The sequence below is a fragment of the Malaya genurostris genome, chromosome 2 (assembly GCF_030247185.1).
Source record: "Malaya genurostris strain Urasoe2022 chromosome 2, Malgen_1.1, whole genome shotgun sequence".
NCBI lineage: Eukaryota > Metazoa > Arthropoda > Insecta > Diptera > Culicidae > Malaya > Malaya genurostris.
In genome coordinates this window covers 61,489,819-61,514,693 of record NC_080571.1, presented here as the reverse complement: position 1 = coordinate 61,514,693, position 24,875 = coordinate 61,489,819, and the positions used below count along the sequence as shown (strand labels likewise).

General features: G+C 36.7%; 1 protein-coding gene across 3 annotated transcripts in view; it reads left to right on the top strand.

Annotated features, from left to right (window-relative positions):
- Positions 1–24,875, top strand: part of LOC131432398 (soluble guanylate cyclase 88E) — a 214,699-nt gene that overhangs the window by 76,373 nt on the left and 113,451 nt on the right. For all 3 annotated transcript variants that reach the window (XM_058598638.1, XM_058598639.1, XM_058598637.1), the window contains exon 2: positions 9,966–10,035. The gene's annotated coding sequence lies outside the window, so the exon portion shown is untranslated. The remainder of the gene's footprint in view (positions 1–9,965; positions 10,036–24,875) is intronic.

Below are 24,875 nucleotides of genomic sequence, written 5' to 3'. Positions count from 1 at the left end.
ATCCCCTGCAAAGAGTTCTTCGATATTCAGATGCACCTTACTGAAAGTTATTAAACAAATCGTTCGCCGTCCTCCCTGTGGTGCTCCAAAAGATGAAAGTATTCAAGTAGGTATCAGTTGAGCACTTGCTTTCATCAAACGTTGGCACAAGCCAACACATATAAAGGGTGATTTTTTAAGAGCTTGAGAACTTTTTTAAACAATAAAACGCATAAAATTTGCAAAATCTCATCGGTTCTTTATTTTAAACGTTAGATTGGTACATGACATTTACTTTTTGAAGATAATTTCATTTAAATGTTGACCGCGGCTGCGTCTTAGGTGGTCCATTCGGAAAGTCCAATTTTGGGCAACTTTTTCGAGCATTTCGGCCGGAATAGCCCGAATTTCTTCGGAAATGTTGTCTTCCAAAGCTGGAATAGTTACTGGCTTATTTCTGTAGACTTTAGACTTGACGTAGCCCCACAAAAAATAATCTAAAGGCGTCAAATCGCATGATCTTGGTGGCCAACTTACCGGTCCATTTCTTGAGATGAATTGTTCTCCGAAGTTTTCCCTCAAAATGGCCATAGAATCGCGAGCTGTGTGGCATGTAGCGCCATCTTGTTGAAACCACATGTCAACCAAGTTCAGTTCTTCCATTTTTGGCAACAAAAAGTTTGTTAGCATCGAACGATAGCGATCGCCATTCACTGTAACGTTGCGTCCAACAGCATCTTTGAAAAATACGGTCCAATGATTCCACCAGCGTACAAACCACACCAAACAGTGCATTTTTCGGGATGCATGGGCAGTTCTTGAACGGCTTCTGGTTGCTCTTCACTCCAAATGCGGCAATTTTGCTTATTTACGTAGCCATTCAACCAGAAATGAGCCTCATCGCTGAACAAAATTTGTCGATAAAAAAGCGGATTTTCCGAATGGACCACCTAAGACGCAGCCGCGGACAACATTTAAATGAAATTATCTTCAAAAAGTAAATGTCATGTACCAATCTAACGTTTAAAATAAAGAACCGATGAGATTTTGCAAATTTTATGCGTTTTATTGTTTAAAAAAGTTCTCAAGCTCTTAAAAAATCACCCTTTATAAGGCGCATAAATTGAGGTTTTTGTGTAATTAAAGTTTTTTTTAATTATTAGAATTCAAGTTTCTTATCAATTAATTATCATTATTTAAATTCAGTTTTCATATTGTATCATACATATACTTCAAACAACTATTCTTAAACACCATATCCATTTTTTGTTATTTAAAACGTATTTTTATTCAGGTCTATTTGCGTACAAGCTTTACGTGGCCGAATTTGCATTTTTTGAAGTGGATCTCGTTGTCACTCTTTTTCTAGGAGGAGAGGAGCTTCCATTTCCCCCCTGCGAGGGTTGAGGGACACTTTGTTCGTGACTCGTCTCGTCATCCATTGCCGCATCGGTGGTTTTGTTGTTGATTTCCGTCTTCTTTTCGTTTTCCTTGATGTTCGCAGTCTTGAGCTCGTTGCTAGTTGCTGTAGATGCGCCTTGTTGTACATTGGTTGCAGTTGCTGGTTGATTTGATGGTGAAACAGGAGTACTGCGCTCACTAGTTTCCATTGTCGAACAGTTGATCTTGCCTTTGGTTGAAGATGTCCTTTTCGCAGTTTCGGTGCAAGGTTTACCGTAGTGTGCAGGTTGTTCACAAAACTGGTATGTAACCAGCTGATTTTCATAGGTAATCAGCGTTTTACACGGATGTGTCCCACCTTCACCACAAATAATGTAAGATGGAATTGCCTTACGTAGATGCATACGTACCACTCGCACGCCAAAAAAAAACCGGGGAAAAAATTACTTCCCTTTCGATGGAAAGGATTTCACCGTACTGCGACATATTCTCCCGAACGTACAGATCGGTGACCTGCGGGGGGGGGGGGGGGGGGGGGCATACTTCTATGGCATTGTCCACCATGTGCACAGGGATTTTGTATTTAATGTTATCACACTCAACACTGTGCACCTCGTTGTTAACCGAAGCGAATGCAATTGCATCTCTTTCACGTTTAAACATAATGTACACACAGTTAGACGCCTTGTTGAATTGAATCTCAGTTACATTATTAGCGTCTAGATGCATTCGTTCTTTAAGTAAGATTTCAATTTCATTTGCTGCGGGTCTAACTTTGCAACGCTTGAAATCTATGCACCAAATTGAATTTGGTCTTGTAGGCCAAGATTCCGGCTTTGTTAAATCGTATTTGACCATTCCGTACACTCTATTGTTCACTGTTCTGTATTGTCTTTGTTTCTGTTGTTTTGACCGTAAATGATTTTCAACTGCGTCGTGTGAGATGCGAGCACGAACTGACCATATGCATTTGTTTGGTATGCATTATTTAATTGATTTAAAACAAAAGACGATAGAACGATAAAGCTATTGCAGTTCCATGTTTTGTACGATTCACAACATATCTTTAATTTAAATTCATCTTGATCATAGAAGTGAACGAAACATTTTAAAAGGAAAAACACAGTCCAATTGTCTTTATACAGAGCTTAAGAAACTTTCTTGTTGGATACGCAAAGAAATGCACAGTGTTGGTTGGTTTGTGGTTTCATGTTGGTTTCGCACTTAGCAACAGGGATTTGAGTTAGGGTTGGGGTGGAAACTGGGTTAGGCTTGGTATCAAGCGAAAAGGACATAAGCAAAAGGAATCTATCATGTGGATCAGGTAATATGAGGCCGTTGGTTATTCTGGATAAATTTGCTGAATCAGCTGATTGTGGACATTGTTCTTTGTACGCACAGATAGGCAAATGATTACCGAATCAAAACAATATCTAAAATAGTTACATGAGTAGTGCACGCGTAGATGTATACAAGTTTAATCGTATCATTTAACTAACCGATTTTTATTATAGAAGATAATGGCCCTTATTTCTACCAAACGACTTGTTGATTTTCGGTTTTTATGCATTATGTTTTACTGTTTAAGAATACAACAATTGCAAATATTTTTCGTAACGGGTAAATATGTTTTGTCGTTCAACCATCCTAAAGAATGTCATCCCCACTTTCCTAAACATTGTTGATGTAAACCAATTTCCACAACTGTGCCCAACTCAAATGTGCCGAAAAGCAGATAACGTGGGAATCGCTGTGATGTGATTTTCTATGTCTCAAAGTTTCCACTACTAGCCTCCAGGGATTATCATAAGGACAAATGTACTCAATCTATCGAGTTATGGGGAAAAATCCTAACCCATGTAAATGAACGGAATCCTGCCCGTCCTCTTGGACCGCATCGGCAAAGCTATTATTTATTTATGGTGCTATGCGAACAACAAACGACGACAATAACCGTTTCCATGATGGCGAAGTGTTTCTTTTTACGCTTAGCTTCGAAACTCTCAGAGGTTTCTTATGCAAAATATTCATTCCCGGCGTTTGGTCGGTGGGTCGGTTGGCTTTATTTTTTGCTGCACCGTCCACAGCAGGGAACGTCTCGGAGCTGTCGAACGGTGGCGATTATCGAAATTTGCCGTTCCATTCGCAGCAAAGTTTTGCCACCCGTGGAGACTGTCGTAGATAACAGCAGCACACTTCGATTCCATGGGCAACTCAATTTTACAGCTCGCACCATCGTCGCTGGAATTGGATTTGGTCTACTCTTTCATCATAATATTGTGGAGGTTATCCCTGGCCAGTGACGAAATCTCACGCTCGGTGCAGAATGGGAGCTATGATATTGTGCACGTAACCCCAAGAATTCGATAATAACAGTTTATGCAGAGGTAGTTCGGGAAAGTTGGACATAGCAGATTAAATAGGGATGTAGTTGGAGTGCAATGGGATAAGATATCGGAGAACTTCATCATTGGAAATTGTGTTACAGTAGAAGTTTCAGCAATAGACTTAGAAGTTGGTATTAAATAACAAGCTTGATACTGGATAACCAGATTGGACTTAATAATTTTTAGCATCCGAGATATTTGAACCATTTGGCTGAAACCGACTGATCTTCTCTAATCCGCGGAATAGTTGAGTGAATTGAGCGATGTGTAGAAACATATTTCAAAGGGTAACTTATGAAACAGTTTGTCGTATAGTTTTTACTTTCTGTGGTCGGTGTTGTTCTACCCGTGTAACGCAAACATTGTTACCGATCTATGATTTTTTTTTTATAATTCGCCCGGTAAAGAAATTAAAAGCGATAAAGAGACGTAATCGAGTCACATTTCGCATTGAAATAAGACATTTAGAAATATGGCCCACAATGATTTTGGATAAATTACCGACTACCGACTTCTATATTCCTAAGGTTGACATATTTTGTGTTTGATTTGTTGGTGGTGACAAGGATAGATGTCCTGTGACTCTACTTAACCACGATTTACCTACGATTTCACTTCAAATGGATTGAACTATCGTTTTTGCGTGATTCAAAGGCTCTATTAAAAGCACCAAACACGCACATTTTATCTTTTACCAAACTTTCAGAAAACTCTAAGCAAAGTTAGAGCTACAAATTAGTTATCATTTGTATTGTGTATGTGTCTGGCAGCGGTTTACAGAAAAAATATGTTTCCATGTATTTGTTTTTACATGCAAATAAGAGAGATGCTAACTCAATCGCATTCCGAGTTCACTATTCCATCGATCAGCCCCGCCTAAATGCTATGTTTGCATCAATTAGATTCAAACATTACAGAAAGACTTACGATTCCTTGCAAATGGCAAGCAATCGTATTTAGTTTTTTTTAATTTTTTTTTTATAAATAATGAACATGTTTGGATCTTTCGAATTTTCCAGTTCGCATGAAATCCAAATCTTCGGAACCAGCCAATTATATCCCTGAAACATAAGCACACGTCTGAATATTTCAAAACACTAATAATAATAATAATAATAATAATAATAATAATATTAATAATAATAATAATAATAATAATAATAATAATAATAATAATAATAATAATAATAATAATAATAATAATAATAATAATAATAATAATAATAATAATAATAATAATAGTAATAATAATAATAATAGCAACTCTTACTCATAAGACATAATTTTCTTTATACGTCGAAATATTTCAGGATGAGATGAAAAATGTTTATTTGTGGACAATGCAAGAAATTTTACAGGCAGTTTTATCAAAACACTTTTAAGGACTTATGTCTGATACACTGATGAAAGTTGCAAATACCGATCTACTAGTATCTGTGTCTGTCACCATCTCCCAATTTTGTAGTAGAATTAAGCCGATTTTATTTCAAAGCGATCACATTAATGGACATGGACATCCCTATCTTCCGACGCGAATCGTATAGAAAGTTTTGTTTTACTTGTTTACTCTATGTGTATTGACTTGCGATATCCTAAATTGACATTCTAAATTCTGTAAGCACAGTAAAAAATGTGGAGCTTGTGGTCCAAACCCGGTGGAAAAAACGGAGCACCAATTTGAAGATTGTCCACCAATTGAAAATTATCACTTTACACGCAAAAGTCTATGATCGCAAAAAAACTAAAGTATTAGTCGATTAGTGAAGTAACCGACAAAACGATTTTTTTCTCTCCGCACAATTTTTTCAGAATTGGTTCACTCGATTTCTACAAGCTTAAGCTCGGATTCCGGAAATATATTCAGTATAAGTGACGTAACCGACTAAACGTGTTTTTTTATCTGCACTTTTTTTCAGAAAGTAATTAATGATCAAGTTCGAATATATTATTGCTGATACTTTTGGTCTTGAGTATGTTGTCGAATGTGCGACGTAAGTGTTGAGTCACGCTTTCTGAACTAATCAAAACAATCTGAATGGATTTGTGATTAAAATCAACCCAAGTTTGTGTCAGAAATTATCTTAAAACAATTGTTTTAATGTGACTGATTGAATGACATGAGAAAGGCATTTTCACACCACTAGGTGGGTTATGAAAAGGGTTTCTGAATTTGGTTGATTGAAATTTGGTAACAACTAGTCGATTATTATTATTATGTTTTTTTCTAAACTGTCATTTTTGTTATTTATTGTGCTGGCAGCTTAGCAATGTCATGCACCACAAACGGGGAGTGAAACGTTACAGTTGGGAAATGATAGAAAACCCTAAATGGAAAATGAAACGTTTCAATGAGGTGTCAGCAACTGAGTAATGACACACTTTAAGTTACCTGTATGTATGAAAGCAAAAAGTATCTCAGTTTTAAATTTGATCAGTATCTAACGGGAAAACATATTAGAAAAATGACATACAAATGTGACTATGTAATGAAAACCGCAAAAATGTTACCGCAGAGACGGGACTCGAACCCGTAGCTAACTGCGGAAATTGTTTTGTCAATTCAACTACCCTGCATATGAAAACACATGAAGACAAAGTCCAATTGACTAGAAGAACCAAGCATGCTTCGCTGTACTGTACTGCCACCACTGTATTCACTTAGGGGCTGTCCATAAAAGACGTCACGCCCCAAGGGGGAGGGGGGTGTTTCATAAAACGTGACCTTTTGTGACAAGGGGAAGGGGGGGAGGTTTTTGGAATATGACGTCCAATATTTTCAATGAGCGCATTTTTGAAATACCTAATTGTATTACTGTTTTGCCTTTATCCTGAAAAAAATCTTCACAATAAACGTTTACATTCTATAGGGAAACGTGTATTTGTTGATGTAAAAGCTTCTTCTTGTAAATTCGGAAATGAATGATGCAGGAAATCATTTCTGTTGTGATCAACAAAAGTTCACGGAGGAGCGAGTAAATTAGCGAAATTAATAAATTTTGCTAATATGAGTAAAAAAGAAAAAGATGCCTTCAAACGGTTTAACTTAAGTTATGCACTGACAATTTTTTCAGTAATTTGATTTTCTAGCATTGATAATAGTATATCATAAGAATTTCTCTTATTTGATTCTGATGCTGTTTATTCAATTGTACTCCATTTGAAAAAGGGCGGGAAATCAACGATTTCAGACGTAGATCATGTCATGTCTTATCTTGATCATATGTGATTTTCTTCCAGCAACATCAAAGCTTATCGAATCATCCAATGATTGAACTTACATAAATCAAGAATCATTTTAGCTCAAAACCACTACCCATTGTGTGACGGAAGATCAGTACCGATATTTAACGATGTGATTTAAAATTCACTGATCAACTGATCTTGAAAAGATTCTTCGGCAGTGATCTCGTTTTAATGAAGTTTTGGTCTTTATTTTCTCAGCCCTGTATGCTACACTAAGGAAATATTATTCTTTACCTAAAACAATAATATATCTGTGTACCTCTAGCACGAATAAAACAGATGTTTTAAATGTTTCATCAATTCCAACCAAATACTTTTGTTATTTATATAATTGATATTAATAAAATAATTCCGATGATTTTGTAGTTTTAGGGATATTTTTTAATCTAATGACATATTGAGATGAAATTTGAATTCGTGACATGTGACATAGGGGGGGTGGGGAGTCTTTGCTTCTGTGACAATTTGTGACAAAGGGGGGATGGGGAGTCAAAAATCGCCCAAAAAAGCCTGACGTCTTTTATGGACAGCCCCTTACAGTCCTATGTCTATGGGAACAAATTCAACAGAAAACAAACACACAGATATATGACTGTACGTGAAGGCTGTGGTGGCCAAGTACAGCGAAGCATGATTGGTTCTTCTAATCAATTGGACAAGTACATAACTGACATAAGTGACGTTAAATTGCTATTCAAATATTTCAACATGGAATATTTATAGTTTTTTTGTTTTGCGTTCTGCTGTCTTCGTTTTCAGCCAACTGACAGCAGTTTGAAACAACAATTTTATTTACCTAAATGAATATCGCAAAATCAAAAAACAAAATCTTTGCATTACATTCCTTTTGTAGAATTTGGCCGTTCTGTTTCTACAAACTTAGCAGCCGATTCATAGCGTACAGAATCATTGCATGGCTAGTACTACGATCCTACTGACACTAAGAATCCTTTCAGGTCGGGGCTCGAACATACGACATCTGGATTGTAGGTCCAATGCCATATGCATTGAACTGCCAACCCGGAATAATATGGAAAAATTACCAGATATGTTAGTTAAATCAATAGCATATCAGTTGAAACAAGGGTGTAAAAACAACAATTGCAATATTGTAATTTTGTGATCTGGGGGTACTCCGTGTAGAGATATGGAATTATTGCAGACAGATCATTTTTCAAGTATCGTCAATAGGTAGTGCTAACATAATTTGTTGTATTTGTTGAAAAATTAAACATTTAACTCATTTTACCTACGGTATATTTTTACCTGAATTTGCATTTTTACCAGCCAAAGGTCCGTTTAAGGTGGCACCATCCATAACACAATTTCACCTTTCGAAATTGTGCAAATATAATCAATCATTTTCATGATCTTCGATAAAACCTAACTAACGAGAAGATTCTGTTACTCACATTTTCTGTATCATTGCAATCAATCGAAGACTGAAAGTGAATTTGTTCGTCCCAAATCATGGCAAAGTGGCACCGAATGAATTAACTGTTTGCTAAAATGGGTCATAAAACCATTTCTTATGGGGTTTTACTCACTGAAACGTATTAAACGTAGACAATGAAACTTTATTGACACAACAAACGGTTAAAAAACTGGGATACTCATTTACAGGAAATACACAACATAACCATTCGGCTGCTTTCGGATAACCTTCACCCGTCCCCACAATGCACGCGATGTTTGTACATCGTTTGATACTCTAGAAGATCCTTATTAATTTACTACAACACTGGTAACAGTGGAAACGGACAGATCAACGACAAATGACCACTCACTTTCACACTTCAAAGCTACTTTTTATTTTATTGTCACTCAATCGATTAGTTTGTAATGTTCGTTCTAAAACGGCAGTGTCGGTGGTGTTTGTGAGTAAACATAAGCAGCAGTACATATTTGATCTCGTATATTGGTAAGTTACAACGAACCCATTTTTTTTGGTTCCAAGGAAAACATCAAAAGGACATCAAAATGTCAAAATTAATTATGGGTTATTATGGTGATGATGATGATAGTTAGACTAACCGTTTGTCTCGTATTTACTTGCTTAGTCTAGTAGTATGATATTCCGCGTACAATTAGTTTGGCTTTGCCAGTTGCTCTCTCTCACCAATATAACGTTTAAAAAAAAGATGTACCTTGTTAATATTTCTAGTGAAAACATGTTATGTCTCCAAATCAAATGAATCAGTATTAAGAGCTGCACTCGAAAAAAAATGTAACTGACAAAAATGATCACCAAACCGTTTATTTTAAGTCGGACGTTTTTTGAAACTCACCTGGATTAATTACAAACATATTAGCTATGTTTTTGAAAAGTAGGTTTTTTCAACCTTCTCTGCTTAGACTATCCATCAAGTTCTGTGCACCACTTTCGCTATTTTTCTTACATCCTTTCATCCACTCTTTCTTCAAAAGCTTGGCTTTTTTTAAAGCCTTTCCTGTTTTCTGAAGCTCTTCCTTCATAATCGCTCATAATTTCTTTATTGGGTGAAGTTTTGGTGAGTTTGGCGGATTTGCCTCATTCGATGCCAAAACAACATGTTTTTTGAACACATTCCTTAATTGAATTTTCTGAAGCGTATAACGAAGGCACGGAAACGATTTTTGAATAAGAATATGACATTACTTTTTATAAAGCGGCTCACTTCCCAATCATACAGTAGACAGGCTGTAATGGTACACAATGTAATTTGGACTTATTGTTCTCTAAATTGGACTTATTCACATTTTTTGTAATCAATCACTCGCATGCTTGATTTGATTATCATTCGCTTATTTGAAGTCAAGTCTACTAATGAGATAACAATTTGATACAGTAACCCAACATGGACTATTTTCACTAAAACCGTATCTACTTCTCAACAAAAATTGCATGATCTTATTTTGCGAACAATCTTGAGATGAACTCACATTTTTAACAGAATACTTTCAATTTCGTTTCAGAAAAGAACTGATTGTGCTGTGAGACTTCTGCGAGATATCAGAATTGTGACGATGCTGTATTCACACTAAGGTAAATATTGTTCGATGAACACAAACATTGAAACAAAAATCCGTATTCATCCTCAAAATCACACAACGATGTACAAAATCAAGTATGATGTGTACACATGAGATTTACGCTGGTCCTGTTTGTTTCGTTTGGTGATGTTTTAATTTTGAGAACACACTGGTTCCTTTATTGGTATCCTTACAAAAATGAGATTTTATTTTGAACTAATTAATTTTTTATCAACATCATAAAATATCAGGTGTACAACTTTGCCTCCGCCATTTCCCGATAGATGGCTGTACCGGCTGAGGCTGGTTAAAATACATAGAGGATGGTGCCTTTAAAGTGAGTGTGTACAGTGCCTAACGAATTGTCATCGCCGTTTCAGTGACAGTTGTTCTAGTTTTCGTATTATTCACGCTCGAAAATGTCAGTTTATGTGCCATTTGCGGGAAGTTTTACTTTTCTGAAGCGCATCGAATGCTTTCAGAAACTTACGGTGATGCTGCTCTGTGTAGAAGAACGTGTCGGGGGGGTTTCAACGTTTTAAAAATGGTGATTTCGATGTCGAAGACAAACATGATAGTGGAAGCGAAAAAACCTTCAAAGATGAATAACAATTTACTACGAGCTCTCAAACCCGGGTGAAACCATCACAGGAGATCGCTACCGAACGCAACTGATGCAACTGAGTCGCGCGCTAAAAAAAAGCGGCCACAGTATCAAGAGCGACATGGCAGTCATCCTCCAACACGACAATGCTCGGCCTCACGTTGCAAAAGTGGTCAAAAAGTACCTGGAAACGCTGAAATGGGAGGTCTAGCCCCACTCGCCGTATTCCCCAGATGTCGCCCTTCTGACTTCCTCCTATTCCGTTCGATGGCACAAGTTGAAAAAATGGATTGCTTCATGGATAGCGTCAAAAAAGGACTCCTTTTTTCGAGCCGGGAACTCCTTTTTTTCGCTAGCGACGGACAATACTTTGAATAATAAATCTGTAAGCACTTTTTCGCAATAAAGCTTTAAATTTTGGAAAAAAAGGCGGAAGCAAAGTTGTACACCTAATACATTCACTAACATTTCTCGGAGATGGTTGAACCGATTTTCACAAACTTAGTTCCAATGAAAGTGCTTAGGATCCTTTAGAAAATCCTACATTTTACTTAGATTCAACTTCGTGGTCCTGGAGTTACAGGATGATAAGTGCAAAAAATTCAGTTAAAAAACCATGAAAAATGGATTCTTAAATATTAAAAAAATTTGCAAACATCATTTCGCGGTTAACCTATTTTGTGTATGGGCACATAACCGTTTTTTGGAACTTTATGTTTCGTCTTCGACTCTTCAGTACATAACAGTTTATATTGAACTGTTATGGCATCCAGCAGTTCATCATAAACTTATTTCGGTTGCATCGTTTCCCAGTTTTCGGTTACGTAAGTACTGGAATTAGTGAGTAAAAACTCCAAAATGGATCTTGTTTCATTTTTTTTGGAGACTGTTGGACTGATTTCCACAAAATTAGATGTTTGGACTACCGGTCTCGGAATAAGGTGAAAAATATCAAAAATTTCTAGCCAATGAGCCAAGAACGTGAAAATTTTGAGTAACTATGCCACATTTTGATCGGAGCTCCAGAGTCTTTGTGTTATATACTATTCGGCTGAGCTCGACGAAATCGCAAAATGTCAATGTGGGTGAACCTTTCAAATATTTTTTTCCGCACAATTTTCTCAGAGGTGGGTCAACCGACTTCAACAAACTTAGACTCATTTGAAAGCTATTGCTAAGTCACTGATAAAGTTCGAAGACTTCAATGGGCTGTCGCTTCTGATGGTTCCGAAGATTCAATGGTATAAGTGACGTAACCGACAAAACGCAATTTTCGTCGCGATTCTTACCGCTAAATTTCATCAATTTTCTGGGAGATGGTTAAACTGATTTCAACAAACTCCACTAAGATAACGGAGGTACTTTGGCCACTCTAATAGATTTAGGTACGGCGTACAAATTTTGACAGGGTGTTCCATTTTTTTATGTCGCTATGTAAACAGTGAATAACTTTCCCATTTACCAACCGAGCGATTGCATCAGATATGTTTTGGAAAAGTCAATTCAGTACAATTTCTGCCATGCATCGCTTCACACCGAAACAACGCAACCCCCCTCGCGTCAGTTTATCTGTAGAACCGTATTCGTACATGATCTGCCATAGCTGTTCTCGATTGATTGTGTCATATGCCGCTTTTAAATCAATGAGTAGGTGATGGGTACGTTGTATTCACGACACTTCTGGAGTACTTGTCTTGTCACGAATATGTGATACGGCCTCACGAATTTCTTAGCTATTGGTGATAGACGATGCACAGGATTTGGAAGAGTAATTAAAGAATTAAAGTCCTTAATCATGCTACAAAATTTGAACCTAGAATTCAATTCAAGTTCTGTTCCTGATTCTACGTTCAGGTTCAGAGTCCAAAATTAGGATCAAGCTACAGGTTCGCGAATCTGGTGCATGTCGAAGTGTAAGAGTAAAAAATCTTGTTTAAAATCCTGAATCTAGGTAAAGAATTCTGCTCCAGATTTAGGCTCAAAATCTACGTCAGTAGCTCAAGTTAAGAAACTAAGTTTAGGTCTAGAATCCGAATCCATGCACAGAAGCCAAGTGCAGATTTCGGTTTCAGGTTAAGAATTTTGTGTCAGAATTCTGGTTCAAAATCCATGTCGGGATTCAGAATTAAGATCCGGATAACTCGATGGGCCCTGGAGTTCAGAACTCTGTTCTAGGCTTAGAATCTCTGTCAATAAGTCAGGTTCATGTTCAGAATTAAGGAATCCTAGACAACTCAGGTACAGAATCCAGTCCAAATCCACAGTCCAAGGGCAAAATACTGGTCAAGACTCACGTTCACAATCTAGATTCCAAGTTCAGTTTCAGCAACTCTGTCAAAAGTTCGGAAAACAGAATTCCGGTCCAGAATAATCCCAGTCCAGGTTTAGAATCCAGATCCATGTTTCGAATTCAAGTACTGAATACTGCTTCAAGCTCATCCATATCTGGATAAAGAATCTCAGTCCAGAATCCAGGTCCAGATTCAGTATTCTGATCCAGAAACCTTTTTCGATGACCAGATCCAGTATTCAGGACCAGAATACAGATATAGATATCGCTCAATTATTACTGAGTGAGAGGACTTCCGAGTTTTCCTAACAATCATAGAACCAAGTTCTAACAAAAGTATTAATCATTCACATCTTTATCCCCAAAACTGAATTTTTATTTATTTTCTTCTCGGAACCTTGTGGGTCGCAAATAAACTGTTCGATTTCAAATGTTTTCGTTTTCGTTTTCGTAAATGATTCGAAAATATTCTTTTGGGCGAGTACCTGATAAAAAATTCACAGTGTTGTCATACATATGCCACAAAAAACACACCTAAGGCAGAACATTTCTCTATTACCGAACCGAAAGAAAGACTGAAATTATGACACATAAAATAGAAAAAAAAACGAAATCCAAACACTGACGTCACAAGCTCTCAGAGACAATTTATCGGCTTGGGAAATCGTTCTGCCAACTGAGCTACTGTGGATGTGATGATACACAACTCAGAATACTTCCCGGTAGCAAAGGAACTTGGTATTTGATCTGACTGTGCATGGCCGATCCCCTGTGGTACAATTTCTCACACAAAAATTTATTGCACATTACACCTACCAGGCGATCTCTCTCTCTTTAATTCACCAGTTGAGCAATTGTATGTTAGGTTTCGTTGTGTATCTATTTATTTCTATTTTGCTTACCCAATGTTCGATCGATAGGATCTTGATTTAACAATCTATTTGGGATTAGGAAGAAAATTATTTTTTGTCCCATTTTTATCTATTTAATAAATTTAATCTTGAGTTAACTGTAAAATGATGATTCGCTTGCTAGAGGATTTTAATTTTTTTTCTACTTGGTAGGCAGTACAACGAATATTATATTCAAAATGGGAATTCGACCAGAAAACTATGGGAACCACTGCTCTAGAGGCTACCAATGTTTACGAAAAAACTATAAGAATTATTCAACTGTTGAAATATTAAAATCGTAAATGAAAACAATCAGTTTGGTGAGCCGTTCGCAGTGCGAACTTCGTACCACACGACTGCAAATAAAATAAACATTCTGATTTGCGTTTGAGAAAAATGAATCAAATTCAATTAGTGCCAACGATTCCCGTGTGATTTTTTTCTGCCGCTGCTGTTCTTCCGACTCCATATTTTCTACGATTGCAAAAGTACTACTATCACTTACACATTGACCTCGTTCCACCCAAAATTCTATTAAAATTTATTCACGATTAATATATTAATATATAATTTAGATAATAATTTATTAGTATATGAGTTGAAAACATTATTCAACTAAGACGCGTTTCAAATGCACTATGAATTAACAGAAGATAGTATCAGGCCCAGCAGGTCTTTTTTAGCCAGTTTTAAACATAGCGGGTAGTTGTAAATTTTAGCCCCCACAAAAAATGGTCGGCTACGTTTCAATTGTTTATGAGAGAGAAGGAATATTCAAGTACTTTTGTCATTGTAGTCAAACAAAAAATCCTATCTCCAATAGCGGTCGTCATAACCAAATAAAGTATAATGCTCTGCTTCGTTACTGGTTTACGAAGCATGGGTCCACCACGATGAACATAAGTACTGGAAGCCAAGTGAAACTAGCACAGGGGATCGACACCACCTGAAGTTGATGCGTTTGAGCCGAGCATTGAAGGAAAAACGACTACAATACAAGAAAAAACACAACCAAATCAGAGGTCCTACTTCTCTTACCATGTTCTCCAGACGTTGCTCTATTTGATTATCTCTCGTTCCGATCGATGACATATATTCTATCTAATGTTCTTACGAAGAAGTCAAAAATTAGATTGATACTTGCAGTAGCACAAAAGATGACCCATTTTTTTCCATTTCTGTATTTGTTTGCGAACACATGAAACAGGAGACAGACAGTGTTTTAACAATTTAATTAATTCATTAATCGCTTCAAAAACATAGAACAATACTTCAAATCTTATAACGTAAATGTTGTTCAATACCAATCCCCAGCCAGAAGGTAATGAACCGAACAAATCAATTTCGTAAAGAGTGGCATACCTCGGTTTCGACTTAGTTTATTGAATGATGGAACATACTTCGATGTTTGACAATGGCAAAACTTCATTATGTGTAATGAAATTTGGTTGTGAATAAACCATTACCTGATCGAAGCTGAAAATATCAGAATCTTTTCACATACCACCTTCATAGCAACTCAATCTGCGTTAGACAATATCTGTTAACTTTTGACAGCTCTCAAATTTCGTAACCTCTGCCACTCAAACGGTGGTGAAATGAATTACATCGATGCTGCCGCCGTACGGTTGGAAGGTGCCGAATGGCAGAAGGACGGGCCGGACATCTGTCGAGTATCATCCCCATACAAAGGTGCCTATTCTACCTTTTTCCTTGTGAACAACTTTGCGATTTTCGGGAGAAGTTGCCACTGACAACTTTCTCATTGAGAAGTGTCTATCTCAATTTACGTCTGTTCGGCGATAAGCATGTTCAGTTTGAGCCGGGCGTCGAATGTTTACTCCACATCTGTCACTATCGGGTGGGAGGTGGTATCGATTTCATATCCTTGTTTTGATTCCACTATGTAGAAGCGGGTAACCTTCCTTGAATGTTCCTGATTGCATCAAAATAATCTCGACATCATGACGGTGTTTTCTATGTTTGCTTTCTTCATCGTATCTATTCGGAAATGTTTCTCGGAAATTAAGCTATCTTAACACAGATACTTTAACAGATCGCGTGGAACATGCTACCAGATATGTGTGTTTTCTTGACCGTCAATGACACTCAAAACACTGATTTTCGATTGCATGTCAAACACTAACTGGCGTGGTTGTTTTTCTTAGGCTTTTGTAACTCGAACCACGGATTCAATGTTACGGTAATTCACATCTCGACTCATATAAACTTATGATTGCTTAATCGAAATTAAAAAAAAAATCATAAGTAGTACAGTCAGTGTTTGAAAAAACAATCAAAATATTGATAATCTATAAATGATTCTCATAAAAAATATCATCGTCAAGAAAAAATAATGAAAAAAAAAATTTACCAACGATTTGCAAATCCGACATTCACTGAAAGTAATCTCGCATGGTAAAAATCAATGATGAAAAGCTTTTCTCGATGATACTTAACAAAAATAAATTAATTTTTCTGACATGATACTCGAACAGAGGATTCTTGAACAACGAATTATCATAGCCATTATATTCCAACCCTACGCGGTGAACAAATACACGAGTAACAGAGAGATAAAAACCTATTCTCAATCAACCAAGTGGTGTGATAATGTCTTTCTTTTGTCATCAGCACTATCTCATTAAAACACCTTGTTGAACTCAGCTCAGCCATCCATGAGTAAATTGAGCGGAGTGAAAAAACTCGTTTCGTAGGTTATGTCACTTATACCATTATATCTTCGGAGCCAAAAGTGACTGCAATTTTGTCTTTAAACTTGATCAATAATCCAATAAATGCTTTCAAAGATTAAGTTTATTTAAATCGGAAATTGAAAAATTGAAAAGTAAAATACGTGTTTTGTCGGTTACGTCACTTATACTATTATATCTTCGGAACCAGACGTCACAGTCATTTAATCTTCGAACTTGATCAATGAACTAAAGTAGTATTCAAACGAGCCTTAATTTTTTATATAGGATCAACCTCCTCCGAGGAAATTGAACGGTGAAAAAGTGGGTTTTTATAATTTGAAAACAGACGTTCAAACAACGGAAAAAGACGTGTGGGTAATGTTTGTGACATAACTGGATGACGTGAATACGAATAAAACTAACATGCTCTTACCACACTTTCGAATATCGATAATTGCATGTATTAGTTGATTGATGGTATTAATTTTGCATACTTTCAATGCGTCACTTGCAGAATTGTAACGTCGAAAATAAAATATTGACTGAACACACGAGAGCAAAAATTACAGGGTTTTGTAGGAGACAAGACCGATTACGATGATATTAAAAATGTAATTTTCAAATTCATTCATAAATTCAGTATAATTTGAAAACCTTATTCTACTGGTGCAATAATGCCGTTTTCATATAAATATAAAGTTAAATGTGGCAACTCTGCACGCTATAAAAATCGAACAAAGCACACTATGCGCTAGGCGGTGTCGTTTTCTCCTTCCGTACCAGCACGTACCAATGCGTACCGGTTTGCATCATTTTGTATGACAGTTTTAAAGTTTTGATCAGAGCTTAAAATTGTGACGCATTCTCAATGAAAGAAACCATTCCAGCAGTCTCATTTTCAATGTTTTACTGTTTCATTCGTAAATGACCGACACCAGATCAAACGAAGAGAGACGAAGCATTTTCGTTTCTCATCGAAAAAATTAGAGAGCATAATTGCCAACGTCACTCTTTCCTCTATGACAAGACGAAACCAAACTAACGTCTTCAGGTAGCAACAGCAGAATTTCAATTCTCATTCTTTCATCGATGTATTGAAAATATGTGACCTTGGCTATAAAAAGTGACTAAAATATGGCAAATCGAAGTAATTACATCCCAGAACTTCTTTGGAAACCAAAACTATTACAAATTCGAGCACCAACAGTTAAAACTTATTGTGAAACCTTTTTCTGTCGTTTTCAGTTCTCACAGCTTTGGTTGAATATCGACACTGCATACTATGGGATTTTCACTGAAAACTGCAAATGACTGAAAGGGCAAATGAAAGAAAAAACACAATTTTGAAACTACTGTCCGCTTATGTCATTGACTGGACATGGATTTCGTTCTCATGGTTTGCAAGCGAAGCTGAGAGTGAAAATCGGTTCAACCTTTGCTGAGAAATCGAAGTGAGTTCCGTTTTTGGAGCTTTTCTTTACTATAATTTATATATCCACTTACTAACAAAGTCAGACAGCTAGATGAAACACTTAAAAAAACACCCAGAACTATACTTGCTCATCCAAATTAAACAGACAACGCGCTGAAACATCCTTGTGAGCATGTATCACTTACCACTTGTAAACTACCTTCTTGACATCACAAAATAAATACGAACATAAAACAAACACAAAGTTTCAGGTTTCAATCAAACACGCTATTCAAAGCATAACAGACAAAATACCGTACGACAGCAACTCACCGATCTTGGTCAAGTACGCCCGTACACTCACGACAGGCACTCACTCGCTTTTTAGAACAAATTACACGCACGTAAAAATACTCGTTTTTGATTCTCACATTCTTCTCTCGCGCTCTCCCTCCGTCATCAAACATGCCCTCGCGAAGCAACGTGATTGGCTAAAGCTTATGTACTGTTACTTCCCCTACTGCCGTGAGAATATGTAAACTAGAGAGTAAGCTAGAATGGGAGAAGAGAGGTTAAGTATAAAAAGTAGAATTAACTAAAAATAAAGAGGGTGACGATGATTATGATTATGCAGTACGCAGTCTTAATGAATTGGTGAAGAAAAATCCCGAAATCTTGTATCAGTGTATCAAGTAATCCCAAAGCTTCTTAACACCTATAACTTTAAAAAAGTAACGCTTCTTAACGCTCCGTAACGCTTATAACTTTATAAAACGTAACGCATGTAACGCTTCGTAACGCCTATGATTCACAAAAAGTAACGCATGTAACGGTTCCTAACTATAAATTACAAAAAGTAATACACATAACGCTTCGTAACACTCAAAGATTACAAAAAAATAGCTGATGTAACGCTTCGTAATGCTTGCACCTTTTATAAATGTAACACATGTAACGTTTAGTACCATTAAAACTCACAAAAAAAGTTACGCATGAAACGATTTGTAACGCCTATAACTTACAAATAAGTAACGCATGTAATGCTTTGTAACGTCTTAATCTTAGTTAAAGTAACAAATGTATAGCTTCCTAACGCCTCTAAATTACAAAAAAGTAACGAATGTGACACTACAAAATGTAACGCTTCGCAACGCCTAAAACTTACTAAAAAGTAACGCATCGTAATGCTAACTAAAAGTAACGCATGCAACACTTCGTAACGCCTATAGTTCACAAAAATGTAACGCATATAACGCTTCGTAACGCCCAAAACATAAAATGTAATGCATGTGACGTTGTAACTTATAAAAGAAATAACTCTTGTAACGCTTCGTAGCGTCATAAGTTCACGCATTTAACGTTTATTAACGCATGTAACGTTTCGTAATGTCTATAACCTACAAAAATGTAACGCATGTAATGCTTCGTAACGTCTATAACTTACAAAAATGTAACGCTTCGTAACACCTATAACTTACACAAAAGTAACACTTCGTAACGCTCCGTAACGACTTTAGTTAACTTGAATGTAACGCATGTAACACTTCGTAACGCTTATGATTCACAAAAAAGTAACGCATTTAATGCTTCGTAACGCCTATATCTTACAAAACAGTAACGTTTGTGACGCTTCGTAACGTCTATAACTTACAAAAAAGTAACGCATGTAACGCTTCATTACGTCTATAACTTAATAAAGGGTAACGCATCATAACATCTATAACTTACAAAAGAGCGTCTTATGTAACACTTCGTAACACCTATAACTTCCTTAAATATAACTCGTTTACCACAACAATCTAGCCCTTATAACGGTTTTTAAATCCATAATTTCCACAAAATAAATCATATGATTTATAATTTAATTTAAAAAATTGTAATTCGTAATTCAATAAAAAAAAACTATCGTTCGCAACACTTTCCAGCTTCTTTAATTGAACGTAAAGCTTCCGATATCACGATAATATCGAGTAAAATGCTTTGTCAAATGGAACATTTTTTCCATATTTAGGACGGGTACAGCGTGATGGGTAAGTCGGTTACTTCCACCAACCCGCCCGGATTCGATTCCCAACCCCGCATATAGGGGTCAGAAAGTTGTTCTAGCCCGAAGAGGCGAATGATCTTAAGATTACCTCTATAATCGGAATAAAAAAAATCCATAGTACCTTTACTCAGACGTTGACTCAGATAGGCCTGAAAAGAACTTCGTAACGTTTATAGCCTCAGAAACTAAACTACTATTTTATGTATTATTATTATTGTCATTTATTTTACTCCGGTTTCATCCTCCATTTTATGTGCTTTATCAACAACGGAGTTTTGACCATCACGTAGCTCTCAAAACATTTCACGGTGTAATTTACAGGATCAACTACAGTCCCATAATAATTTTTAAAAATTTTTTTCGTTTCTGTTTCTGATTTCGGGAGGAGCTAGGGCCCCTCGCCCTCGATGCATGGGAAGGTTTTAATTAACCTTTAAGCAATATTTCTGTGGGTTAAAATTCGCTAGCAAGTTTCACTGACAGAGAAAATCACTAGCGAATTTTAACGTTCTGAGTTTGGTCAACGCTTGTTTCATTATTGAAAATCTCGGAAGTTATTTTCTCTTTCACTGAGTTTTCATTAAAACTTGTCTTAAATTGATTTTTTTAAAGTGATAATGAAATGAAATTTTTGTGATCATGATTTCGCCAACACTGGCAGGGCTTCATAAATTGTTCTAATAATTTCATAAATAAATTCTTATGTCGTCAGCTAGCTATTTACCACATACCTTCCCTACATTGCTGATATTTTCATTACTGACCAATGCTCTGCTAGAAGATAGTAGTATCAAACGCAGGAAACCCTCGTAATTTGTTCCGATAACGTGAAAGAAGCTCTGGCTTACAAAGAGTCCACCGGATAGCACGATAGGACCCGAGACTTACGTCAGTGTCACTCTATCTCTGCAGATTTTTTCGGTTTTTTTGCTACGTTAAACGAATAGCTTCTTCAACTATTTCACCTACCGTAGTTACTACAATCGGCGGTTGTCTGACTGACGAGACGTGAGTCAACACAATGGGGTCGTTTTCGTGGGGAACCTTTTCCCAGATGTCTGTTTCGTACAGATATAGAATATAATGTCCCATGCCGTCTCATGGTCACATGGTTTGGCGAGGCCATGCGAGTCAATGAAAGTGACTAGCAGATTCAGATGGAAATCGCATCGCATTGTTGGAAGGCGCCGAAGCATGATCTAATGGGGGTAGCGGAGGCTACCGACCGGACACGGGGGAACATCCAAAAAGCACTTTAGTGCTGTTATTTAGAATGTAACTCGTGTAAATGGTGTTCACTGAAAATTTCCCGAACCCGAATTGATGCATGACTAATTGAAATGATTTTCGGTAGGTTTGACCGAACACGAATGAACGTTAGTTTGTTTTGCAATGTTAAGGCGTTGGTTATGCCTGATAGTTTACCACACGAAAGCTACCACATGTGACTCAGTTTCAATTTTAAATACTAACAACACTTAATTAAAAAAAAAAATTTCTAGTTCCAATTAGGCGAATAATATATTTCACTTTGCCTGATATGGTGTGACATACTCATGAGCAAATTGAGAGATTATTCTACTATTATGCAAATGTTATCGTTGGTATGTGGTTTTCGTCACAAACTTCACTCTGTAGTTTGGGGCGTGTTGGATCGTTGCAAACTGCAGGGGGGAAGGATTATAATATATTCATGAAATTGTACGTGTGCTCCGGTATGAGCGAAGCGTTGACATCGTCAAGCATTATCTGGTAGAATATTTGATTCTTTTATTGTACCGCGCTTCTCACTAGAACAATTGCAGAAATTAACAGTGGTGACAATATTTGAATCGACTTGATCCGATTTATCGTAAATTGATTTCAAACGACGAAAAGTAAATTGATTTCAAACGACGAAAAATAAAAATTAAATTTGTCTTATTATTAGCTACAATACATCATCAAAAAAGCAAGGGGTCAAAACTCTTTTTATTTTCTCAGATATGGATGAACCGATTTTTAAAAACAAAAATTCAAATGAAAGTTCATTTTACCTCAAAAATATCTATCGAATTTTATCTGGATCTGACTGTCGGCTCCAATATTATGGGTAAAAGAGATTAAATCCTTTATTTGATGGGACATTTCCGGGAAGACCGGATCTAATGATCTAAAATTCTAATATGAATTAATAAAAAATCAATCGAATGGACTCGAATCAGCTAGGATTAATACATGTTTGATATACTCTGTACCAATTCGATGCTGTTGTAGAACTATGTCTACTACAGCTCATGGTGGTTGAGGGTTTGCATTAAATGAATAAGAACGCAGGTTATAAAGTCACTCGAAGTGGTGAAGCAAAAAAAAAACCGTTTTAATCCATGCCTTTCTTATATTACTCATTACATCATAAATATTACTGTGGAATTCGCAAAATCAACTGTTCATTGAATAGAAATACGAAAGTTTGTTCGGACTTAATCTAAAAAATCAGCAAATCCTATTTATCATGTAGTTCCGGAACCGGAAGTAGTATCCACAACAAATTTAGGCATTTCGTATAAGACTTTTCCTTTCAACCTATAAGTTTGTGAAAATCGATTTGGCCATCTTGAAGAAAAGCGAATTAGATGCTTTTTGCAGTTTTTGATCACTATTTTCAATACTTTCGATACCGGATTCAGTTGGCCGGAATTGTTGAAGTTGGCTCGTCTACCATCAACAAATATGATCTACAAGTTAGAACAGTTTTGAACCTAGTTAAAAATAGACTTATTATCTCATGCTCTATTTCGATTGGACCCATTAAATGAAATCTATCAAACGAAGTGAACCTGCGTTTCTGGTACTTTTGCATATGTAAGTCAAGTTAAACAACTTGAATCAGCAGCATAAAACATTTAGTAGGATTATTATTAATATTGTTATCATTTACATTACAACACCACCGGCACGGTAAAGACTGTTCCAGAAAGTATGGACGCAACCAAAAACCGCTGCCATTTCGCAATGGTTTAGAATCTGTCGCGGACTGTCACTGAGAAAGATAGCAAAAATGGAAGGAGTAAGTGAAAAAGCCCTTGCGAAATGCAATCAGGAAGCTCGGTGAGGTTAACACCCTTGAGGATAAACCGAAAACGGGTCGAAAGAAAGGTCCAGCTAACCCTCAGTTGGATAAACGTATACTGAAAGCGTTCGAGCAAAAGAAGGAGAAGCATTGGCTCACATACAAATAGACGGCGCTCGATGTCCCTCGGTTTCAACTCGTACGGCACCCAGTTCCTTCCTTCTGAATCATAGCCAGGGCCTTGAGACGTTTTGAAATGACTTGCTGACTTACTCCCAACGATTCGGCAAGCTCTTCTTGGGTTTGGCACGAATCTTCATCAAGCAATGCTTCTAGTTGTTCATCTTTGAAGGTTTTTTCTCTTCCACCACCATGTTTGTCTTCGACATCGAAATCACCATTTTTAAAACGTTGAAACCACTCCCGACACGTTCTTTTACTCAGAGCAGCATCACCGAAAGTTTCTGAGAGCATTCGATGCGCTTCAGCTACATTTTTTTCGAATTGTAACAGAAAAGTAAAACTTCCCGCAAATGGCAAAAATTGGGCACATAAACAGACATTTTCGAGCGTGAATAATACGAAAACAAGAACAACTGTCACTGAAACGGCGATGACAATTCGTTAGGCAGTGTACATACTCACTTTGAAGGTATTATCATCTATGTATTTTGACCAGCCTCAGCCGGTACAGCCACCTATCGGAAAACGGCGGAAGCAAAGTTGTACACCTGATAACACATAAATGAACACTTTTATAGTGACAACGCGTGTAGCCATCATCATATCATCATAATACAACTTTATAATGAAACCATTCGTGCGTCACCGTTTTGTTCGTATGAAAATGGAGATTTCAGTATGCAACCGACCCGTTGAAATAATTAAAGCATTTTTAAGTATACAATATTGAAGCTTTCTAATCATTTAAATGAGGAAAATCTATCGACAAATCATCTTGATAGAAGCGCTTCAAATTAGATCTGAAAAATCTATCGCCGATAATTTTAAATTGGCCTGATAGTTACCAGAGAACCAAAATAAAATACTACTATTCTATACTGAACTCACCGCACACATACAAAAGCGACTATCCAGGGAGCGAATATATGTGACTTTCATCCACTCACTATTCAAACATCTTCACCAGCCTACGAAGCATGCTTGCTCACAGTCAGAAGTTAACTTAAGCAGAAATGTATTCGGGCATATATTTATAGATTCCCTTTTGTGCGAAAGTTCATGATTCGCGAATCGGACAAGAGGATGACATCATTCACGGGCTGCTACTGTTATTGGCTCGTGAAACATAGGTCAATTGAAACCAATTTTTTATTGATATGTAATTGAAATATTCAAATGACGTTACCTCATAAGTTTAAGTTAAATGTTTCCGAATCGATTGATTGTTAAATTATATAAATCCATCAACTAATGACTGAGTTATAAGCGTTCAAAATTATGACAGAACAATGTCACGCGATTAGTTCAGAAATTTTCAAATTGACGCCCAGCCTCGTATAGCGAAGAGTAAGGCATTTTTAATGGCAAAATCGACCAAAAATTTACTAAATACATGGTATATTTCAAAAGTACCGATAACCACGCTGATTCGGTTCTTTAATAGCTAGATGATATATGAGATACTCAAGCAAACACGGTGTTGCGCAGACAGCAGGAAATTTTACCAACACATCATGCAAAAGCGACAATCCAGCGAGCAAACGCATATACAATCCAGTCGTCAGCTCACTGGAGGAGCTACTTGTTTCATTCACAGTCAAACATCAACTAGGCAAAGAAATATTGTGCAGCCTATATTTATAGATTTCTCTTCATACTACGCAGAACGATGCGGTG